This window comes from Rhinopithecus roxellana, chromosome 3, assembly GCF_007565055.1.
Source record: "Rhinopithecus roxellana isolate Shanxi Qingling chromosome 3, ASM756505v1, whole genome shotgun sequence".
Taxonomy (NCBI): domain Eukaryota; kingdom Metazoa; phylum Chordata; class Mammalia; order Primates; family Cercopithecidae; genus Rhinopithecus; species Rhinopithecus roxellana.
Window position 1 is genome coordinate 117059649 of NC_044551.1, and position 22363 is coordinate 117082011.

The window sequence follows — 22363 nt, forward strand, 5'->3', positions numbered from 1 at the left end:
CTCCTAAACATGTGAGAAATATAAGGCCCATGAGGGTAGGAACTTTTCTTTATATTCATCCCCAGTACCTATAAGGTCACTGCAGCATTACATGCACTCATTAAATATTTTAAAATAAAAGAATGAATGGAAAATATAACAATACTTAATACCTATATAGCATTTTAGTGTTTAAAATACATATTCAATAAATCGCATTGGTTTTCACGTTTGAGAATCAAAACAAACTTTCTTTCAACCATTACTATCCCTAGGTAACAAGTGTGAAACTCAGTATGAGTGGCAATACTAACTGGCCATGAACCTAGATATTCCAGCACCTGGTACATAACCTGACCACAGAAGCATGTTTTCTAAAATATGCTTACTCTGATGAAAGCTAGGCGGTCACATGAAAATAATGACAAATATGAAGATATTTGTCTATTGCATATGACAAATGGACAGGAAGTGAAATGCAGCACATTTTAAAGTGTGGCATCAATAATTGCTATTTTAAAATCACAAACAATAGCTGCTGCTTCTGACTCCTTGGAAGTGTCATTGTTTATTTCTATAGAATATGGGCCTTTGAGAGAATACCTGAATAAGCAGACACAAGCACATGGTTTGAAAGGAGACAGCAACACAAAATGATACTTTCACTGTTCATAATTAAGAAGACACTAGGAATAAAGGAGAGGAACTTTGAACATACAAGAAAAATAAAAGGGAGATGATTAACAACTTGAATGTGGAACGGAGACTGTTGTGCATAAGTCCAGAACCCTGTTGGCTATGGCTAAAATATTTTAAGTGCACGAATACCATTTCTCTTCTATTATACCACACCTTTATTAAAACCTGCCATGTACAAATGAATAGTGTGCCTTGGTGGTGTGTGGAGACCTGGGAAACCTACACTCATGCTCTACGGCCTGTGTAGCAAGAAAACAGCCACACATTGTGAGATATAAATAAATCAATCAATAAATCAAAAGCAGCAGGACATCAGTGCAAGAAAAGGTTTTAAGAATTTAATCCTCCTGAAATTCACAGATATCATGAGGAGAACATTTTACTTTCCACAAAAATATGGAATAGAGTATTTGAAATAATTTTATGTCAATCTCAAATGATAGGTGACCCAACTGAGGTCTAATAAAAAACACAGGTTGTTATATAAGACAGTTTCCAGAGATCCCAATGGATCTTCAGCCTAATGTAAAGCAGCTGGTTTTAAAAGTATTTGCTTGAGTTTGGGTTTGGAAGAACAGTCTTAAAAAACATGTTTGAAAACAAAGTGCTCACAGCATCTTTTAGAAGTATGAGAAGATTAGGCTTTTATGTTCCAATGCTATACTTGAAGAAGTAACAGTCAGATGGTTTACTTCATCCCCGAGGGAAAACCATTAGACATTGAATGTTCAGTGAGAACCAATGAACACTGTGAAGTCAGATTGTAAGAGTCAAACTGCTACCTCTTTGCCTTCTAGCAATGGATTCTGAAAATTTTGTTATTCTGGAATGCCATTATCTTTCAAAGATGGTTTTTCTTTCTGGATGTAAAACCCTTGACAATCAGATTTTTTTTTTTTTTTCTAGCATTTTGAACGTATCAGTTCATTGCCTTGTGGCCTCTGTGCTTTAAATGAGATGTCAGCTATTAATTATATGGTTTTCCTCCATGTGATGAGTTGTTTTTCATTCATTGCTTTAAAAATGTTCTGTTTGTTTTAGTCTTTCATCAGTTTGATTATGATATGTCTAGATGTTGATGTCTTTGTGTTTATCCCTGTTGGAGTTTATTGAGTTTTTTGTGTGAAGAAATAAATGCTTTTCATCAAATTTAGAAAGTTTTTGGCCAATTTTTTTTAAAAATATTTTTTTCTGCTTCATTCTCTCTTGTCTCCTCCTATTTTATGTATGATTACGTATGTGGCCACAATGAGATACCACTACATACCCACTTGAAAGGCCAAATTTAAAAGGATAATTATGCAGAGTGTTAGCAAGAATATGTTGGACTGGAACTCTCTTTCACTACTGGTCAGAATATAAAATGGTAAAAGCACTTTGAAAAAGAGTTAGGCAGTTTCTTAAAAAAATCAGACATACATCTAGCACTATATATGACCCAGTCATTGTACATTCAGGTATTCACCTAAGAGAAGTGAAAGGATATGTCTTCAGAATGACTTGCCTATTCTAACAAAGAAAAAAGAGAGAAGATCCAAATAAACACAATTAGAAACAACAAAAGAGATATTACCAATGATCCCACAAAAATACAAATAACCATCAGATAATATGAAAAACTCTATGCACATAAGCTGGAAAATCTAATAGGAATGGATAAATTATTGGACACATATCTCCTCCCAAGACTTAATTAGGAAGAAACTGAATCCCCGAACAGACCAATAACAGGCTCTGAAGTTGAAGCAGTAATAAATAGCCTTCCAACCAAAAAAAGCTCAGAACCAGCTGGATTCACAGCTGAATCCTACCAGATATACAAAGAAGAACTGACACCATTCCTACTGAAACTATTCCAAAAAAATTGAAAAAGAGGGACTCCTCCCTAATTCAATCCACAAAATCAGCATCACCCTGTTACTGAAACCTGGCAGAGATATAACAAAAAAATAAAGAAAGAAAGAAAGAAAACTTCATCCCAATATCCTTGGTGAACATCGATGCAAAAATCCTCAACAAAATACTGGCAAACTGAATCCAGCAGCACATCAAAATGCTTACCCACCACGATCAAGTAGGTTTCATCCCTGGAATGCAAAATTGGTTCAACATATGCAAATCAATAAATGCAATTCTTCACATAAACGGAACTAAAGACAAAAACCACATGATTACCTCAATAGATGCAGAAAAAACTTTTCATAAAATTCAACATCCTTCATGTTAAAAACTCTCAGTAAACTAGGTATTGAAGAAATATATCTCAAAATATAAAAACCATGTACGACAAACCCACAGCTAACGTTATACTGAATGAGTAAAAGCTAGAAGCATTCCCGTTGAAAACTGGCACAAGACAAAGATGCCCTCTCTCACCACTCCTATTCAACATATTATTGGAAGTCCTGGCCAGGGCAGTCAGGCAAGAGAAAGAAAACTAGAGCATCCAAACAGGAAGAGAGGAGTTCAAACCATCCTTGTTTGCCAGTGACATGATCCTGTATCTAGAAAATCCCATTGTCTCAACCTAAATGCTCCTTCAGCTGATAAACAACTTCAACAAATCTCAGGATACAAAATCGATGCACAAAAATCATTAGCATTCCTATATACCAACAACAGTCAAACCAAGAGCCAAATCGGGAACAAACTCCCATTTGCAATTGCCACAAAAAGAATAAAATACCTAGGAATACAGCTAACTAGGGAAGAGAAAGATCTCTACAAGGAAACTATAAGCCACTGCTCAAAGAAATTAGAGATGACACAAATAAATGGAAGAATATCCCCTGCTCATAGATAGGAAGAATCAATATTGTTAAAATAACCATACTACCCAAAACAACTTGTAGATTCAGTGCTATTCCTGTTAAACTACCATTGAGATTCTTCACAGAAAAAAAAAAATTAATTCATATAGAACCAAAAAAGAGCCTGAATAGCCAAGACAATCCTAAGCAAAAAGAGCAAAGCTGGAGGCATCATGCTACCCAACTTCAATCTTTGATTTAAGGCTACAGTAACCAAAACAGTATGTTACTCATACAAAAACAGACACATAGTCCAATGGAACAGAATAGAGAGCCCAGAAATGGGGCTGCATACCTACAATCATCTGATCTTTGACAAAGCTGACAAAGACAAGCAATGGGGAAAGGATTCCCTCTTGAATAAATGGTGCTGGGATAACTGGCTAGCCATATCCAGAAGATTGAAACTGGACTCCTTTCTTACACCTTATAAAAAATTAACTTAAAATGGATTAAAGACTTAAATGTAGAACCTACAACTATAAAAACCCTGGAAACCAACCTAGGCAGTACCATTCTGGACGTAAGAACAGGCAATTTTGTGATGAAAATGCCAAAAGCAATTGCAACAAAAACAAAAATGGACAAATGTGAGCTAATTAAACCACAGGGCTTCTGAATAGCTAAATAAACTATCAACAGAGTAAACAGTCTACAGGATGGGAGAAAATGTATGCAAACTATGCATCTGACAAAGGTCTAACATCCAGCATCTAGAAGGAACTTAAACAGATTTACCAGAAACAACCACTTTGAAAAGTGGACAAAGGATATGAACAAACAATTTTCAGAAGAGGACATACATGCATCCAACAGGCATATGAAAAAAGGCTCAATATTACTGATCATTAGAGAAATGCAAATCAAAACCACAATGGGATACCATCTCACACCATTCAAAATGTCTATTACTAAAAAGTCAAAAAAAGAACAGATGCTGATGAGTTTGTGGAGAAAAAGGAACATTTATACACTGTTGATGAGAGTTTAAATTAGTTCAACCATGTGGAAAGTAGTATAGCGATTCCTCAAAGAGCTAAAAACAGCTATCCCATTAGTGGATATATACCCAAAGGAATATACGTTGTTCTATTGTAAAGAGACATCCATGTGTATGTTCTTTGCAGCACTATTCACAATAGCACAGACATGGAATCAACCCAAATACCCATCAGTGGTAGACTGGATAAAGACAATGTGATATGTAACCATGGAATACTCTGCAGCCAGAAAAAGGAAAGAGATCATGTCCTTTGGAGGAGCATTGATGGAGCTGGAGGCCATCATCTTTAGTAAACTAATGCAGGAACAGAAAACCAAATACTGCATGTTCTCACATGTAAGGGGAAGCTAAATAATAATAACTCATGAACACATAGAAAGAAACAACAGTAATTGAGGCCTACCTGAGGATGGATGGCAGGAGGAGGGAGAGGATCAGGAAAAATAACTAATGGGTAACTAGGTGTAACACCTGGTTGATGAAATATCTGTACAACAAACCCCTCGTGACATGAGTTCACCCATATAACAAACCTGAACTTAAAATAAAAGTTAAGGAAACAAAAAATTAGCTAGGCGTGGTGGTGGGCACCTGTAGTCCCAGCTAATCGGGAGGCTGAGGCAGAAGAATGGGCTTTATGTGTAATAGCAGAAAATTAAGAATAACCTAATGTCCATCAACATATGAATAGATAAACACTTCGTGGTATATTAATGTAATGAAATTCTACTCACCAATAAAAATAAATGAACAAATGATATATACAATATTATATGTGAATATCTAATTATATTTGGTAATAGAATCCGACACAAAATATTATATACTGTATGATTCCATGTACATAAAGTTGTTAAAAATCAAACTAATCTGGTAGTGACTGAAAGCAAATCAGTAGTAATTGCCTGGGAATTTAGTGAAGTTCATGAGGGACATATTTTGTTGAAGGATGTATTCATTATCTTGTCATTAAGGTTTCTTGAGCACATACATGCTTCAAACATATCAACTTCTATATAGCAAATATGTACAGTTTATTGTTTGCCAATTATACTTCAATAAAGCTGCTTACAAAAGACAGAACATTATATAACAAAAAACATGCATCTAGAATATACAAAGAACTACATGTTAATGATGAACAACAAATAGCCCAATAAAAACGGACAAAAATCTTGAAAAGTTATTTTATATGTTTAATAAGTGTACTCAAATACAATTATTATTATTAATTTCAAGGAATGAAAATTAAAAAGCACAATGAAATACTACTTCAAATCCACTAGAATGACTAAAATTAAAAAGATGGACAAAATAAAATTATCAGTAAGACAAAATAAAATGCTAGTAAGAAACTCTCATATATTTTTGGTGGGAGTATAAATGGAACAACCACTTTGAAAAATTCATTTTTTTTTTTTTTTTTTTTTTTTTTGAGACAGAGTCTCACTCTGTTGCCCAGGCTGGAGTGCAGTAGCGCTATCTTGGCTCACTGCAACCTCTGCCTCCCGGGTTCAAACAATTCTCTGCCTCAGCCTCCCAAGTAGCTGGGATTAAATGTAATTCTACATCTACCCTGATACCTAGAAATTTCACTTTCTAATATTTATCCAAGGGAAATAAAAACATATGTCCTCACAGACACTTTTACAATAATATTTCTGGCAGTATTATTCATATCAACATTAAACTGGAAACAATCCAAATGTACTTCAACAGGAGATATGGTAAACAATTCATGGTGCCTTCATACAATGAAATAATGCTAAGTAATACTAGGGAGCAAAGTACTGATGCATGCAACAATAGGAATAAATCTTCAAAGCAGTAAGTTGAGAGATAGAAGCAAGATACACAATAGTACAACCTGTTCACAATGTGTGCTTCCATTTGTACCAAGCTCAAAAACAGACAAAACTAATTAATGGTGATAGAAGTCAAAGCAATTATTTCTATAGGCATGGGTATTCTTGAACAAGGGCATGAGGGAACATTTTGGAGTGAAGAAAATGTTCTGTATCTTCATTGGGATCATTAGTACATGGGTGTAGACGTCTGTTAAGATCATCAAACAGAATGCCTAACATCTGTATATTTCACTGTATATAATGTATATATTTTATCTCATTTTTCAAAAAAATCTATGGATAAAAAAATCATTTAATCTTTTTATCAGGCTGCTCTACCTGATGATGCTCTTGACCATTCCTCTGATTTTATCTCCTGTCACTCTTATCACTTGGTTAAATTACGCTGGCTTGAGTTCATATGTTTCCTGGGAAATTTCAAATAAAGAACAGGATATTAAAAATCAGAATTGTTTAGTAGACAGCATTATGACCTTCAGTGTTTAACACTGGCCCCATTTGGCAGGTTGTCTAGAGGAAGGCATTGAGGCAAGGGCTAGGGATGCTCGTGGCTTCATTAGCCACCATGCATGTCATTTGTCTAGTAAACCAAAGAATGGAGCCATCATGCCACTCTAGAACTGCCCTTTCTATCAAACATTTCACATTGGTGCTTGCTTATTACTGAACCTGGAGAAAAAAAATTTCCAAGTTGCAATAACTGGCACTGTTATTCAGGATGCTGTATGTATGTTTCCTTCTTCTAAGGCTAATCAGGAGCTTTTAGAAAGTACTTGAAACAATTTTGCAATAAGGAGAGGGTTTTGGAAAGGCCTAGCACTGTTCAATTCATTTGAAGAGTTGGCTAGGTTTTTGTGAAGAAAGGAAGGGATAACTGCACATTTATTCTATGTTCAACATTCCCTGCTTAGAAAAGAAAAATCAAAGGTGTGGTTTATATGACCTTTTCTGGAACATAAAGATCATTGCTATGATGAAATCTTTCAGTGTATAATAAAGTTTTAATGTAACATTTCAGTCTTTATGGCTTCAAGAATGCAATAAATTTACTGAGTTTTAGATATTACAGTAAATTCTCTTAATTAGGTATCATCAAATAGTGAGAAAGTCTGATTAAGCGAGCATTCTCTCTCTATAGATAGATAGATAGATAGATAGATAGATAGATAGATAGATAGATAGATGATGAAAGTAATAACTTAAATTTATCAAGCATTTTACATGTGCCAGGCACACTGTTAAGCACTTTACGTACATGTCGTCATTTCATCATCATGACAGCCCTCGGTGGTGATTGCTATTATAAACCACTTTTTTACTCAGCAAATAAAAAAGACTAAAATTTACATGTTCACATAGCTAGTAAAAGAGGAAGGAGAACCCAAACGCAGGTCTTGGCTTCTTATAATCTTAACCATTATGTAAATTTGCCTTCTCATTCATTTACTCCTTTTCTCAACAAGAATGTCTTGAGTGCCTACTATGTGTACATTACTCATATGTAAAAAACTCAGATATGTAAAAATCACTTACAGAAATCTCATTATACATAAAATTATCATTCACTTCAAGTTAATTTAATACTTTTTGGTAACGAAAACTGGAAAGGTTTAATGCAAAATTGTTAATTTACACAAAGTTAGAATATAATGTGAGCATATTTGTTAATAATTTAATAATAAGAAAACTTTAAGTAGTAAAATTACCACCAAATATATCTTAGGAAAGTGTCCTGTTGGATGAGATGCCATCACTCAGTACGTTTACTGCTTCCTCTAGGGCAGTGGTCCCCAACCTTTTAGGCACTAGGGACCGATTTCACGGAAGACCATTTTTCCACCGACAGGGTTGTGGGGGTGGTTTTGTGATGAAACTGTTCCACCTCAGATTATCAAGCATTAGATTCTCACAGAGAGTGCACAACTTAGATCCCTTGCGTGCACAGTTCACAATAGGGTTCATGATCTTTTGAGAATCTAATGCCGCTGCTGGTCTGACAGGAGATGGAGCTCAGGCGGTAATGCTGGCCGGTCGCTCTGCTACTGTGCATCCTGGCTCCTAACAAACCAGGGACCACCGGTGGGGAACCGGGGGCGTGGGGCACGGGGGTGTCTAGAGGCTGGCTCTCCAGATGGGTTTCAGAAAAAGTGCTTGTTTTGAGTTAAGGTGTCACAGCATAAGAAGCTACTTGCTAATTTTTATACAGTAGAATTACATTCAGTTTGGCTGGATTCTCACATCATGGGAGGTTCTTGGGAACAAATATCCATGAGAGAATCCGCCCCCCACTTTTTTTTTTTTTTAAACCTCCAATGATTTGTTCTCTCTAAGGCATGCTTTCAGAGGATGAAATGTCAGGCAATGTAAAGTATTTCTCTCTTTTTAAAAATAATTTTAAAATTTATTCTACATTTCGTTTCCCTACCTACCTCAGTCTAAGTAATCTTTTTTTCTGATTCTGTTTGTTATTCCTTTGTAATTTCTTATAGCATTTAGATACTCTCTGAAGAAGTATATTTTTACTTTATTTTAAACCGTATTGCAGTATATTGATTTTATATTTAGGAACGAAATTTCTGTACCATAAGGCATAGAATGTTCCGGTTTAGGAAAAAATGCCAACTGATTTTTCTAAGTGAATGCACCAATTTGCACTTCCCTCAGCAATATGTAAGAGATCCTCTGGTTACACGTCCATTTCAATACTTATTATTGTCTAATTCCTTATTTTTATTTTTTGAGATGGAGTTTTGCTCTTGTTGCCCAGGCTGGAGTGCAATGGTGCGATCTTGGCTCACTGCAACCTCCACCTCCCGGGTTGAAGTGATTCTCCTGCCTCAGCCTCCCTAGTAGCTGGGATTACAGGCATGCACCATCACGCCTGGCTAATTTTGTGTTTTTAGTAGAGACGGGGTTTCTCCATGTTGGTCAGGGTGGTCTCCACCTCCCTACCTCAGTTGATCTGCTCTCCTCGGTCTCCCAAAGTGCTAGGATTACAGGTGCCTTCTTTTTATTTTTAAACAAATGAATGTAAGTGGTATCTCAGCAATTTTGATTTTTATTTTGCAACCATTAATAATTTTAAATATTTCATTGTATGATTATTGCCATTCATGGATTTTATTTTTTAAATTACCATTTATAACTTTTTTTTTTCTTGAGACGGCGTCTCGCTCTGTCGCCCAGGCTGGAGTGCAATGGCGCGGTCTCGGCTCACTGCTACCTCTGCGCCCCCCGGTTCAAGTGATTCTCCTGCCTCAGCCTTCCGAGTAGCTGGGACTACAGGCGCCGGCCACCACTCCTGGCACCTCGTGATCCGCCCGCCTTGGCCTCCCAAAGTGCTGGGATTACAGGCGTGAGCCACCGCGCCTGGTGCCAGTTATAACTTTCAACAATTTTCTCTTTAATTTTTACTTTGCTTTTCTTATTGACCTATAGAAGCACTTTATTATCCATACCAATGCTTTGGCACTTGGCTGTAATACAGATATTGCCTCCCAATTTGATCTATTATTTTGATTAACCAATGTTGTTAGTTTTAATCTAAATGTATCATTTTTTTCTTGTACAGTCAATGCATTTTGTACTTATTTAAGAAACCTTTCTTATTCTAAAGTCTAAAAGGTATTTACTTATATTTTCTACTAAGAAGCTTAAGTCCTTAATGCTTTTGGAATCTATTTTTATATTCTATGAGGCAGAGATTTAATTTTGTCTTTATTCACTTAGCTGACCATGTTTCTTAATCTCGATTTAATAATTTCAACTTCTCTATTTATTAAATAATTTCAACTTCACCCAGCCATCTGGCATGCTATCTCTGTCATATAACAATGTTCCATTAATGTTTGGGTGCTTGTTAGCACCTTTATTTATCGAATAAGCTATATTTTCTATCCCTAATGCTGTAACATGCTATTTAGATTATTACAGATTTAAAGTATTTAGTAGGACAAATTACCCATCCTTCACTTATTCAGATGAGTCCAGGGTATTTATTAGCTGTTTTTGTTTTTTTATATAAATTTTATAACAATCTGAACAAGTTGCATTAAAAAAAACCCAGAAATTTCTATTGAAATTTTATTAAATCTGGAGTTCTACTTAGGGAAAGTTGATTTTTTCTATAATATAAGGTTTGTCTCTTTATAAATATGGTTTACTGAATTTTATCATTATTTTTAATAGCTCTAAAAGTTTTATAATTTACCTGTAGAGATTTTATATATCTTATGATATATTTATTCTTGTATTCTTGTAAATAGTGCTGTATTTAAATTATTGAAAATTTCTTCTTCTCTTTATTTTTGTTTTCCAGGTATTTGCTTATGGTGTATATAAATGTTATTGACTTTATATGCTGTTCTTTTGTAAGATTTATGGATTCTTTTGCATTTTCTAAGTAAATGATAAAAATTATCTCTAATAATTTTGCTTTACCACCTTATACCCTTAATACCTTTTTTGTTTCCTCTTATACTACTTACGACTGCCAATAAAATAGATGTGGTGGTAGTGTATATCATTGAGTTGTTCCTTATTTTTAAGGAACTGTTTTCAATCTTACCATATTTAAGATGTTTGCTCTAGATGTTTATGGAAATTTTTTGTTAGGCCTTGGAGGTTCTCATTTACTTCTAACTTAATAAGTGTTTACTTTTTTTGAATTATAATTGCATACTGAATTTACTAAATGCCTGCATCTATTATGCTGACCAATTCCCCATGCTCTGAGAGCATGAAATGTTGTTGATTAGAACTCAGTTTGGCTCCCTGAGAATTGTTCTCCAGGGCTTTTGGCCCTGCCTCCTGTAATGTTGGTCCCATCCTGTGAGCCACTGCTCTTCTATGAAAAATGCCAAATATTTGCATTTGAGTGGTTCCCTCAGACTGCTTAGGGAAGGGTCCTCTTTTCGTTTTGCACGATTCTTATCCTTTCGGTACAAGATGACACAAATCCTTTAAAAGTTGCATGGAATTCTTGCAGATTAGATTATAAACCACTCTGTCACACAAAAGCTGCACCGATGCATACCTTCAATCCAGGTTCATTTCTACTTTGGGCTTAAAAATCAAAAAGCAATGAGACAGTTCCATTCAACTTGTTAGAAACTCTTTTGTCTAGCTGAGAACTTATAGGAGCTGTCTCTTTAAATTTCTCCATGGTCTTACCAGAGAGGCTGATAAGTTACACCAGTCAGTTGGAGTCTCATGTAGATTTTGGAATAAACGCCCTTTACAGCTCATACTTTATGGACTTAAACCAATTTCCATGGCTAAATAAAAAGCAAGAAAATCTGATTCTCAGGAAAAAAAGAGGGGTAAATATTTAAAAATATCAATAACAGAGTATATGAAAAGGTAAAATTAACAATATATTTTATTTCATTTAAAATGTCAATAATTATGACATATTCCTCAGGGACTGTCTAATTTTTCCTTAAAATTTTCAAGTGTTAAAACATTTGGGTAAGAAGACAAATAACCTGATTTTTTGCCTCTTGATTTGTAAATCATTTTTAAGGAGCCAAGCCACTGTCTTCCTTCTTCCTTTCTTCTATCAGTGTATTAGTCCATTCTCATTCTGCTAATAAAGACATTCGTGAGACTGAGTAATTTAGGAAGAAAAGAGGTTTAATTGACTCACAGTTCCACATCTGGGGAGGCCTTACAATCATGGAAGAAGGTGAAGGAGGAACAAAGTCACATCTGAAATGGTGACAGGCAAAGAGAGTGTGTGCAGGGGAACTCTCCTTTATATAGCCATCAGATCTCATGAGACTTATTCACTATCATGAGAATAGCAGGGGGAAAGACCTGCCACAATTATTCAATTACCTCTCTCCAGGTCCCTCCCATGACACATGGGAATTATGGGGGCTACAATTCAAGATGAGATTTGGGTGGGGACACAGCCAAACCATATCATTCTGTCCCTGGCCCCTCCCAGATCTCATGTTCTTACACTTCAAAACAAATCATGCCTTGCCAACAGTCCTCCAAATTCTTAACTCATTTCAGCATTAACTCAAAAGTCCACAGTCCAAAGTCCCATTTAAGACAAGACAAACCCCTTCTGCTTATGAGCCAGTAAAATCACAAGCAAGTTAGTTACTTCCCAGATACAATGGGGATACATACATTGGGTAAATACATTCCAAATGGGAGAAATTAGACAAAACAAAGAGACTACAGGCCCTATTTGAGTCTGAAATCCAAGAGGGGAATCATTAAACGTTAAAGCTCCAAAAGTGACCTCATTTGACTCCATGTCTCACATCCAGGTCACACTGATGCAGGGAAGTGGGCTCCAATGGCCTTGGGCAGCTCCACCCCTGTGGCTTTGCAGGAAATGTCTCCCCTCCTGGCTGCTTTCATGGACTGGCATTAAGTGTTTGTGGCTTTTCCAGGCATGTGATGGAAGCTCTCAGTGGATCTACCATTCTGGGGTCTCGAGGATGGTGGTCCCTTTCTCATGGCTTCATGAGGCAGTGCCCAAGTGGGGACTCTGTGTGGGGGTTCCAACTCCACATTTCCCTTCCACATTCCCCTAGCAGAAGTTCTCCATGAGGGCCCTACCCCTGCAGCAATGTTCTGCCTGGACATCCAAGCATTTCCATACATCCTCTGAAATCTAGGCAGAGGTTCCCAAACCTCAATTCTTGACTTCTGTGTACCCACAGGCCCAAAACTACATGTAAACTGGCAAGGCTTGGGGCTTGCACCATCTGAAGTAATGGCCTGAGCTGTACATTGGCCCCTTTTAGCTGAGCTGGAACTGAAGCAGTTGGAATGCAGGGCACCATGTCCCAAGGCTGCATAGAGCAGGGGGGCTCTGGTGCCCATCCATGAAAGCATTTTCCCCTCCTAGGCCTCTAGGCCTGTGATGGAAGGGGCTGCTGTGAAGGTCTCTGACATGGCCTGGAGACATTTTCCCCATTGTCTTTGTGATTATCATTCATCTCCTGCTTCCTTACGCAAATTTCTGCAGCTGGCTTGAATTTCTCCCCAGAAAATGGGTTTTTCTTTTCTGTTGCATCATCAGGCTGCAAATTTTCCTAACTTTTATGCCTGTCACCTCTTGATTGCTTTGCCCCTTAGAAATTTCTTCCACAAGATACCCTAAATCATCTTTCTCAAGTTCAAAGTTCCACAGATCTCTAGGGTGCCGACAGTCTCTTTGCATAACAAGAGTAACCTTTACTCTTGTTTCCAAAAAGTTCCTCATCTCCATCTGCGACTGCCTCAGCTTGGATTTTATTGTCTATATCACCAACAGCATTTTGGTCAAAGACATTCAACAAGTCTCAAGGAAGTCCCAAACTTTCCCACATCTTCTTGTCTTCTGAGCACTCCAATGTGCTCCAGCTTCTGCCTGTTACCCAGTTCCAAAGTCACTTCCACATTGTTGGGTATCTTTACAGTAGCACCCCACTCTACTCGTACCAATTTACTGTATTAACCTGTTCTCATGCTGCTAATAAAGACATACCAGAGACTGAGTAATTTATAAAGGAAAGAGGTTTAATTGACTTACAGTTCTACATTTTGGGGGGCCTTACAATCGTGGTAGAAGGTGAAGGAGGAGCAAAGTCACATCTTACATAGAGGCATGCAAAGAGAGCTTGTGCAAGGGGCCTCCCCTTTATAAAACCGTCAGATCTTGTGAGACTTATTCACTATCATGAGAACATGGGAAAGACTCACCCCATGATTCAGTTATCTCCCTCCGGGTCCCACCCATGATACATGGGAATTACAGGAGACACAATTCAAAATGACATTTGGGTGAGGACACAGCTGAGCCATATCAATAAGCTTCTGAAATGAAATGACCAGTTACAAGACTTCTACATTATAATCAGCTCTGTATGGATGGAGATAGCTGCACTCTTCTTATCATACTTCTTCCTGATGAAATGCCACTGGACCAACACAGAAAGGAATACATTTTTATGTAAAAAATGTGATCATTAGCTGCTCAACTAGATTAATTAAAGGGGATTGTTTTACTTGCACTATTTAATTTTTATAATAATTACTGATACATTTTAAGACTCGATGGCTTTTAAAGCTAAAAGAAAAATCAATATTCATTTAAAGCCATGGAGAGAAAGACTGTTTCTGGATAAATTCAGTATTTAAAGAAGAGACTTACAAATCTGTTTAAGTGGAAATATCAGATATAGAAACTTAAAGTAAATCAGAAGCTAACCAGCCATAGCTGTTTCATTATCTTCAAGTGAAAGGCAATCTCTGGAAATTGTGTGCCTGTGATTAATATAATTTACATGGCCTATTTTCATTTCCCGCAAATATCTACAGAAAAATGAACAGCAACCAAAATCTTCCTTTCATAATCCAATAGGTAACAAAAGACAAAGTTTACATATTTTTTTTTCCAGAAGAAATTTGTTTGTTTAACTTGTAGGGCACATTCTGTATACCAGACTAGTCACTGAAAATACTAGGACTCTGTCTGAGTGGAAGGCTTTTCTATGGGAGAACAAATGCCAATGAAGACTGTAATTCAAAGAATATATTTTTATTTTAATCAATGGTTATGAAACATTTCAGAAGTGCACCAAGTGTGTGCATGTGTATTCAATTATGAATACTGTTAATGATGTAAAACATTCTGACTTTTAATGATAAAAATCAAGTGAGATATAAACATTTTTTCTAAATGTGGAATACGGTGAATTGTATAAAATTTTTTTTACCAATTATTAGGGATTCAAATTTGTAATCTTTAAAACTATATTAAGATGCTAATATCTTTTAAATCACAAGGGCCTTATTTACTTAGCTTTTGTGAAGTCCAAAGACTCTTTCCAAACTAAAGTTTAGTTAATTTGGGTTGTATTTTTAATATGGCATTAGTTAGCATTTTCATCTTGAAATTTCTCTACCAGATGTTGACAAACTTTTTCAATAAAGGGCTAGATAATAAATATTTTAAGCATTGTGGTCCATATATTCTCTGTGGCAACTATTCAGTTCTATCTCTATAGGGTAAAATCAGCCATAGACAATATATAATGAAGGTATTTGTGTTCGCATAAAACTTTGTTTCAAAAACAGGAAGTACGTTGATTTGGTATTTTGGCCATAGGTTGCCAACCTGTGCTTTCTAAAATAGGTTCAATTTCTTTATTATCAATTGTAAGATCTCTTTCCCTGTTAGCTTTTATTATATGTAATAACTTTTTATTCTATTTAATTCTTTATTATTTTCACAAAATAGCCTTGAACCTCAAGTACAATTGATATTATTATAATGTGCTTTTTTCACCCTACATTAACAAATATGTATTTTAACTGTTAATTCCATGCAAATTAATGATTATAGCACTTTCTTAAGCTATATTTATTACTACATGACAGAATACCTTCAAAAGTTTATACAGTTTCCTTATGGTGACACCTACTGTAAAACCTTAAGTTTGGACTAAGTCCAATACCTTGGAGTTACATAGTATCATGCAATTTTGGAATATGAGACCTGGGAAAGTTGAGATGTAAAATGGTTTGTCCTATGCTTAATTGTTCCAAAATTCTCCTAAAAGAAACTTCCTAAATTCTCCTAACTTGTAGACTGTTGTTTTTTCTACTGCGCTATGATAATTTTGAACTCTGACCTTATGTGCTTCATTTCCAGTTATGTTCATGGCCATCTTCTATTGTCAGTCAGATTGCTATGTTCTGGAAGTAATTAATGAGAACAATTCATTTCCCTTGATAAAGATACAAAATACTATTTTTTTGTATTATGGTCTATATGTTCCTATACAAGTTGCATGCTTCGTAAGAAAGATGTAGAAATACAAGATCAATGAGAAAAATATATAAACTCTTTGATATAAACAGAATATTAGATAGATTCCTAGACCTTCAGGTAATAAAATGTAGTGCTTGATTGCAATAACTGAAGACATATTCCTAGACTCAATTATTGTTATTTATTTTAAAAATTATTTTCCTTTGGCAGAATGTTTTTAAGTTGTTTTGGTAACAGAAGATAAAAGAGTGACAAAAAGAATACTTAAATGCAAAGGAGATATTTTAAAACAAATTGTTCTTTTTCTTTTTTAAAAATTATACTTTAAGTTCTGGGATACATGTGCAGGATATGCAGGTTTGTTACATAGATATACATGTGCCATGGTGGTTTGCTGCACCCGTTGACCTGTCATCCATGTTAGGTATTTCTCCTAATGCTATCCCTCCCTTTGCCCCCACACCTCAACAGGCCCTGGTATGTAATGTTCCTCTCCCTGTGTCCATGTGTTCTCGTTGTTCAATTCCCACTTATGAATGAGAATATGCAGTGTTTGGTTTTCCGTTCCTTTGTTAGTTTGCTAAGGATGATGGTTTACAGCTTCATCCATGTCCCTGCAAAGGACATGAACTCATCCTTTTTTATGGCTGCATAGTATTCCGTGGTTTGTATGTGCCACATTTTCTTTATCCAGTCTATAATTCATGGGCAGTTGGGTTGGTTCCAAGCCTGTGCTATTGTGAATAGTACTACAGTAAAGATATGTGTGCATGTGTCTTTAGAGTAGAATGATTTTAATCCTTTGAATATATACCAAGTAAGGGGATTGCTCAATCAAATGGTATTTCTGGTTCTAGATCCTTGAAGAATCACCACACTGTCTTCTACAATGGTTGAACTGATTTACACTCCCACCAACAGTGTAAAAGTGTTCCTATTTCTCCACATCCTCTCCAGCAGCTGTTGTTTCCTGACTTTTTAATGATTGCTATTCTAACTGGTATGAGATGGTATCTCATTGTGTTTTTGATTTGCATTTCTCTAATGACCAGTGATGATGAGCTTTTTTTCATATGTTTTTTGGCCACATAAATGTCTTCTTTTGAGAAGTGTCTGTTCATATCATTTGCCCACTTTTTGATGGGATTGTTTGTTTTATTCTTGTAAATTTGTTAAAGTTCTTTGTACATTCTGGATATTAGTCCTTTGTCAGATGGATAGACTGCAAAATTTCTCTCCCATTCTGTAGGTTGCCTGTTCACACTGATGATAGTTTCTTTTACTGTTCAGAAGCTCTTTAGTTTAATTAGCTCCTATTTGTCAATTTTGGCTTTTGTTGCCATTGCTTTTGGTGTTTTAGTCATGAAGTCTTTGCCCATGCCTATGTCCTGAATGGTATTGCCTAGTTTTCTTCTAGAGTTTTTATGGTATTAGGTCTTATGTTTAAGTCTTTAATCCATCTTTAGTTAGTTTTTGTATAAGGTGTAAGGAAGGGGTCCAGTTTCAGTTTTCTGCATATGGCTAGCCAATTTTCCCAACACTGTTTATTAAATAGGGAATCCTTTCCCCATTGCTTATTTTTGTCAGATTTGTCAAAGATCAGATGGTTGTAGCCTTGTGACATTATTTATGAAGCCTCCGTTCCGTTCCATTAGTTTATATATCTGTTTTGGTACCAGTACCATACTGTTTTGGTTCCTGTAGCCTTTGAGTATAGTTTGAAGTCAGGTAGCATGATGCCTCCAGCTTTGTTCTTTTTGCTTAGGATTGTGTTGGCTATACAGGCTCTTTTTTGCTTCCATGTGAAATTTAAAGTAGTTTTTTTTTTTTTTTTTTTTTTTTTTTTTAATTCTGTGAAGAAGTCAATGGTAGCTTAATGGAAAGAGCATTGAATCTATAAATTACTTTGGACAGTATGGCCATTTTCATGATATTGATTCTTCCTACTCATGAGCATAGAACTTTTTTCCATTTGTTTGTGTCCTCTCTTATTTCCTTGAGCAATGGTTTGTAGTTCTCCTTGAAGAGGTCCTTCACATCCCTTGTAAGTTAGATATCTAGGTATTTATACTCTTTGTAGCAATTATGAATGGGAGTTCACTCGTGATTTGGCTCTCTGTTTGTCTGTTATTGGTGTATAGGAATGCTTGTGATTTTTGCACATTGATTTTTTATCCTGAGACTTTGCTGAAGTTGCTTATCAGCTTAAGCAGTTTTTGGATTGAGAAGATGGGATTTCTTAAATATGCAATCATGTCATCTGCAAACAGAGACAATTTGACTTCCTCTCTTCCTATTTGAATACTTTATTTCTTGGCCTTGCCTGATTGCCCTGACCAGAATGTCCAATACTATGTTGAATGGGAGTGGCAAGAGAGGACATCCTTGTCTTGTGCTGGTTTTCAAAGGGAATGCTTTCAGCTTTTGCCAATTCAGTATGATATTGGCCGTGCGTTTGTCATAAATAGCTCATTATTTTGAGATACGTTTCATCAATATCTAGTTTATTGAGTGTTTTTGGCATGAAGGGGTGTTGAATTTTGTTGAAGGCCTTTTCTGCATCTATTGAGATAATCATGTGGTTTTTGTCATTGGTTCTGTTTGTGTAATGGATTACATTTATTAATTTGTGTGTGCTGAACCAGCCTTGCATCCCAGGGATGAAGCCAACTTGTTTGTGGTGGATAAGCCTTTTGATGTGCTGCTGGATTCAGTTTGCCGGTATTTCATTGAGGATTTTTGCATCGATGTTCATCAGGGATATTGGCCTGAAATTTTCTTTTTTTGTTGTGTTTCTGCCGGGTCTTAATATCAGGATGATGCTGGCCTCATAAAATGAACTGGGGAGGAGTCCCTGTTTTTCTATTTTTTGGAATAGTTTCAGGAAGAATGGTACCAGCTCCTCTTTGTACCTCTGGTAGAATTTGGCTGTGAATCCGTCTGGTCCTGGGCTTTTTCTGGTTGGTAGGCTATTAATTACTCCCTCAATTTCAGAACTTGTTATTAGTCTATTCAGGGATTCGACTTCTTCCTGGTTTATTCTTGGGAGGGTGTATGTGTCCAGGAATTTATCCATTTCTTCCAGATTTTCTAGTTTACTTATACAGAGGTGTTTATAGTATTCTGTGATGGTAGTTTGTATTTCTGTGAGATCAGTGGTTATATCCCGTGTATCATTTTTTATTGTGTCTATTTGGTTCTTCTCTCTTTTCTTCTTTCTTAGTCTGGCTAGCGGTCTAACTATTTTGTTAATCTTTTCAAAAAACCAACTCCTGGATTCATTGATTTTTTGAAGGATTTTTTTGTGTCTCTGTCTCTTTCAGTTCTGCTCTGATCTTAGTTGTTTCTTGTCTTCTGCTAGCTTTTGAATTTGCTTGCTCTTGCTTCTCTAATTCTTTTGTGATGTTAGGGTGTTGATTTTAGATCTTTCTTGCTTTCTCATGTGAGCATTTAGTGCTATAAATTTCCATCTAAACACTGCGTTAGCTGTGTCCCAGAGATTCTGGTACATTGTGTCTTTTTCTCATTGGTTTCAAAGAACTTACTTGTTTCTGCCTTAATTTCGTTATTTACCCAGTATTCATTCAGGAGCAGGTTGTTCAGTTTCCATTTAGTTGTACAGTTTTAAAACAAATTGTTTTAGATGTGCCTAGAGAATTATGACTATCTGGTCTATGACACTACACTTTGTAGTAGAACACTCGTAATGAAAAAAAAGAAATCATTATTTCCACCAAAGACCCCTCCTAATTTTTGCATTAACAATTTTCAAATTAAAGCAAAAAATCTATACAATTATCCTTGAAAAGGTATTTTTTACAAAGCTTTCAAATTTTTGCCTTTTTCTATATATTTTTCATGTTTTACTTTTTAATTGTATTTTTCCCAAGAAAATATACCAATATTTCATTTTTAAATCAAAGCTAAATTTTATGTGTTTTAATCTACATATTTATATGTATACAATCTACATATTTTTATATTAATGTACTTAATCCATTCATTTTATAATTATAATGGACATTTTCATGATTCTGTCTGAGTTTTAGTTGTTGACTTTTACTGCATTTTGGCTTTTTCCTCTATAAGCTATTTTTGTTTTTATTGCTCTAATTATTCAGAAAATATTCTTGTCTTTTCATGCTTAGTGGTTGGCTTTATCTTTTTTAAGAAAAATAGGTTTCTCTAGTTAACAACATAAAGAGTAACTATCCATTTATATTTTATTTAAATAAAAGGCATGATTTTATTTGGCCTCACTCACCCACTTCATTCTACATTTTGATTTTAAAAATCTGGGATTTTATACACAGGTAAGTATTATATTTTATCATTATTATCTTTATATTATGTTTTAAAAACATTTGGACAGTAATCATTTAGATGAAATTTTTATTTACTAGGTTTTGTTACTAGGTTTTAAAATTCTTGTCCAGATCCCAATTTAAAGGATGCTACTGTTGGTTTTTCATCCCTGAAGCCCACATCTCTCCAAGAGGTAGTGGAAATATTTTATTTCTTCTTTGTTTGAATTCTACAGCCTCTTTGTGATTTGATTAGTGAAGATCCCTTTGATATCTTTTAGATAATTAAATCTAAACTGAATTTGTAGAACTCTAATAATGTTGCATATATATGTCCATTTTCATGAATGTTACCATGGGAAATAAAGATGACAATTCAAACTTTATTAGTAACTAACTGGTACTAATTCCTAGAAATTTGTACTTTTATATGGAATAGCTTAAAATATCCTGGAAGACTCATTATGAGAAAATACTTTGAAAATAAACAAAACAAAAAAAGCCCTCAACTACAATAAAAATAGTATTGTGTTTTCACTATTAACTTTACTCTTACTTCAAATAATACAACTGTTTTTGATCACGTTGTTTTAAGTAATAGATTACCTTTAAGGTAAAATCTGCCTATTAGGAAAATTTTAGGGTCCATTTTTCTTCCTTCAATATTAAACAACTTAAGGAATATACTTGAGAAGTTACTCCCTGAAAAATAACAAACATTGCTGTGTTTTGAATTATCTTTGATAATTGCATCAACAAACACACATAAATTGTATCAACATTTGATATAACACTATGAGTAAAGCTGATTTGAGAATCGTATTATTTAAAAGGCCAACATTTTCAATGTGAATTTTGGTGCTGTATATAATAAATTTGAACTGTGGTCAACATATTGTCAGATTTCTAAGAACACAGCCGCTAAACAACAAACTAAAACCTAGTAAAAAGATAGTCTAGAGGAATAGCTACATAACTAAAACAGGAAAAATATTTTCCTAAACTATAACTTAATATGTTTCTTTTAAGCATAGAAATCCTAGTTCCTGATCTTTTTCTTTGTAGCTAGGCAGCATTGATGCTGTGCAGTGGTTTAATTCTTTTGGAATATTACTTTGAGGTTGGATACAGAGAGCAGTTCTCTGAGCAGTGGGTTCCTTTTATAGATCCTTTCAAATAAAGGCAGTTGAGTGTATCTGTTGAATGACCCATGTGCCTACTGGGCAAGTTAGGGAGGATCTAGAAAACCAACAAATATCACTAAGACAAAAAACAAAAACAACAAAACAAAAAACAGAAACAAACAAAAAACTTCTTTTTACATCAGTGATTAAATTTTTAAAAATATTTTTCTCATTTAAAACCATTATTTCAGATGTGCAGAGAATGGAAATATAAAGATAAAAATTTTGAGGAATTGGTAAAAATAGGTATTTTTCATCATGAGGAGTTATACCAGAATCTGCAGTTAAAAGAAGATCTAGATAAATTCCCAGTTCTTCACTGTTCTTCTCAGCCACCAGTTGTCTATGCTTCAAGCATCCTGAGAGCTGGGTGATTTCTACCCACATTCAGTGTGAAAGAGTATCTCATCATGCCCTTTACTTCAAATTTAGAAATCACCTTGTTTATACTTAATATACTGTCCATGTTCAGGAGAATGACGTGAACAGGAAATTATAAGAGAACTGAATTGAGAATCAATTACATTTTCCACAGGTCTTGTACTGTGAATTTTCTTGAAAGAGAACAAAAGCTAAAAGCTAGCGGATAATACTGAAAAGTTAGAAATCTATTGGAATTAGGACACTAATGATAATGCCACTTAAACATTCTTTTTTTTTTTTTTTTTTTTTTTGAGACGGAGTCTTGCTCTGTGACTAGGCTGGAGTGCAGTGGTGTGATCTCGGCTCACTGCA